The sequence below is a fragment of the Mirounga leonina genome, unplaced genomic scaffold, assembly GCF_011800145.1.
Source record: "Mirounga leonina isolate KUSES-001 unplaced genomic scaffold, KU_Mleo_1.0 Mir_53, whole genome shotgun sequence".
Taxonomy (NCBI): domain Eukaryota; kingdom Metazoa; phylum Chordata; class Mammalia; order Carnivora; family Phocidae; genus Mirounga; species Mirounga leonina.
Window position 1 is genome coordinate 45,487,664 of NW_023270807.1, and position 3,543 is coordinate 45,491,206.

Below are 3,543 nucleotides of genomic sequence, written 5' to 3' on the forward strand. Positions count from 1 at the left end.
ACATAGTCATGCTTATGTCTATTTCAATATATTGATGTAATGGGACAGTCAGGGTCATTCATTTATTCATTCATTTACCAAACCCCAGTTATGTGCTCAACACTGTTTCAGATGTGAGAAGTATAGTTGCAAACTACAAAGGCATAGTTCTGTCCCAATGGAGCTGATAGTCTAGTGGAGAACCAGATATTAGGCAAATGAGTAATTTGCAGTGTTAAGAAGGGTAAGTAGAGGATGCTGTAAATAAGTATAATAGAGGGTCTCCATTTGGGTTGGAAGGCTCTCTCTCTGAAAAAGTTACATTTAAACCTAGACCTGAAGATGAGTAGAAGTTGTGTAGGAAAAGAGCATAGAGAGGCAGAGAGAACAGTGTGTTTGTGAAGTCCCTGCAGCAGAAAAATTCTTGACTCTTAAGTAACAACAGCAGCAAATCAGTATGTCTGCAGTGTTGTGAGAAGGGAGTGGTGCTAAGATGAAGTAGGAGAGGTCTGCAGGGTCTCAAGAATAAGTCCATGGGCCTGTGAAGAATTTTGGATTTAAGTGCATTTGGAAATAATTGAGTGGTTTAATTCAGGGACTAACCATGGTAATGCATTTTGCTTTAAGAGTCACATTGATCTTTGAGGAGAATGGATTAGAAGGGTGCAAAGAGTTGGAAGTAAGGAAGCTTATTAGAGGCTAGACATAATGGCCTACTATAACAACACAGGATGAAGAGAAGCTAATGGATCTGCGTTATGTTCTGGAAGTAGAATCTGTAGGACTTGGTGATGGGGTTGGGTACATAGTCGATTCGTATTTTTCACAGTAGTTATGTTCTATGAGGTCACCATGGACACTGAATTAGTGAATATTGATCTAGTGCTGCTAGAGGAAAAACAGTGTTAGGTTCCTGTGAGCCTCTGGTCACAATATTTTCATCAACTGATCAATAGATAACCTTGTTTTATGTGTGTTTCTGTTTAAAGACACCTTATTTAATATATGTTGATTCATTAGCATTGAACTCATGCCTAAAGAAATCTTCTCTAACATGTATTTTCTCCTTAAGGCATATTACGGCCGTCTTGGATTTGGACAGTATGCTTGGGGGCCATTTTAAACAGCAAAATCACCACTAGAAAGCCCCAAAATGTGGAAAATGTGGCACTAAATAGGCTACATTTGCTTACAGTATAAGAGCTGAAACAAGAAGGCAGAGCATTGTCTTTTTTGACCTCAACTGGGAATGTGTGTATTAGGCAACTCAAATTTTGGGCCTCTCTGTGCACGTCTGCCTATGATTGTAAAAGTGCGGAGAGTATTGATTTTGGGGTTGCAAATACACTTTAGCAAATAGGCAGATTCGCACATACAGAACCCACGAGTAATGAGGATCAACTACAGTAGGTGAGGGAAGGGAGGTGTTAAGAATCATATCTATGTTTCTTAATATTAAAAAACTGGGTAAATAGAGTTATTTTTTTCTGAGACAGGAATAAAAGATTTTAGGGAAGGGGATATCAATAATTTAATTTTGGGTAAGTACAATATAAAGTTTTTAGTGCCTCTGAGACATCCAAGTGGGCTATGGAGAAAAGGCAGTTGCGTTGATGCGTCTGGAACACAGAAGAGAGGTCTGGGCTGGAGAAATAAATATGGATGTCCTTATCACATAAAGTATTTAATCTCATGGGATTAGAAGAGATTGTCAGAAGAGAGTAATCTTATAAAAGTATTCTCATTTTCAATGCCCTTTAATGTCATATATCTTAAAGATTCCTATTTTCTGGACAATATAACCAGAAACCACAGAACCTACATAAAGAGGAACATACAATAATAGGTGCAATATGTTTAGACAAACGGAAAGCTTATTTAAAAAAACCAAGAGTCAGTCTGGTCTGAAGCAGTGTCCTACAATTTTGTAAGAGTTAAATTAAGCAGACGAAGGTAAGCATAACTTCTCAAGTGCCCAAATTAGGTAAGTTAGAATATTTAGGTCCTAAGAATTTAAGCAGAGGCAGTTGTAGCTCTGGGGATGGTTCCTGGTGAGCTTTGGAGATCTCAAGTCTAGTCACTCATCTCTTGTGTCAGAACTTTGAGACTGGGAAGGACCTAATTAATATATTCTCTGTCTAACAAATTTGACCTGACCAAATGGATCAGCAAGGTTCCAGACTCATGTTTTAAATGAATGGGCAGTCTCTCAGGATTTAAGGTGGTGGGGAGTTTCTGTACCTAGAGAATCCTACTTGGATAGAAGTCATGTTGGCAATCCAGGTCAGATGGCAGAGACCCCATTCTCTTTGGTTCTTTCTCTTCCTTTTTCCCTTTCCTGGGGTAGGAGTAGTGGGGTTGCATTCCCTGAAGCATGGGTATTGTTAGTATGGTAAAAACCTTTGTAGTCTGAAGGGTATGGCTGGCTTGCTGAAACACTGGAAGGCAGCAGCTTAATTTTAATCTCAAATCTTTTCTTTGCCCTATTTTAAATATAGTAAAAAAAAAAATTATAAGTGAAATTCACTTGAAACTTTTCTGTGTGATGTGTTTAGGATATTTAACTTTTAAAAGGAAACATAGACTTGCTTTGGTGAGGAGAGCAATATATGTTGGGGCAACAACAACCATGGATTTCATTTATATTTCTTCAGAAAAGAAGTAAAAACACGTCTTTCAGATTGTGGTAAGTGAGCAGAAGGCAGAGAAATGCATACCTTGGTGTGGTCTCCAAGAAAACTGGGCATTAAATGTGGAAAATACTTCTGCTATAATATATAATGTTGTAAGTTAAAACCGCCTTAGGAAAACCAAAGAATAATGCTTCTTTTGGCACTATTGTGAAAATGAATTTTTGAAACCTAATGAGCAGATATCTAACTTCTTTAGAAAGCAAGAAACTACACTGTAGAATACAATCTGTTAATCACTGTCAAAATGTGTGCCCCATCACTGGTAATTTAATTTTGATTGGATTAAGATAGTGCCTGCTAGCTTTCTCCATATAAACTTATAAATTTTCTCTTTTTTGTTTGTTTGTTTGTTTGTTTTAGATTTTATTTATTTTTTTGACAGAGAGAGACATAGCGAGAGCAGGAACGCAAGCAGGGGGAGCGGGAGAGGGAGAAGCAGGCCTCCCGCAGAGCAGGGAGCCCGATGCGGGGCTCGATCCCAGGACCTTGGGATCATGACCTGAGCTGAAGGCAGACACTTAACGACTGAGCCACCCAGGCGCCCCCAATTTTCTCTTTGTAGTTAATATCTTACGGAGAGATACTTCGTGGCTAAGTAAATACTGTTTCTCCTATCACTTTCACTTACTAAGTTTATTACCCATTGATGTTGCCAAATGGTAACTTCTTAATTCCATCACTCCTTGTACCTTTATTAGGTGGCCTTCTACTCTAAGAAGCTTTCCCTTTCTTTCTCTGTCTCTCTCACATACAGCATAGATTCATGGATTCATTGTATGGGCTGGAATCCATTATCATTATTCATTCTGATGCTAAAATTATCCCAGATTAGGGCAGTGGGATCTTCTTCAAGCTTCTTCCCTGTTTGTTT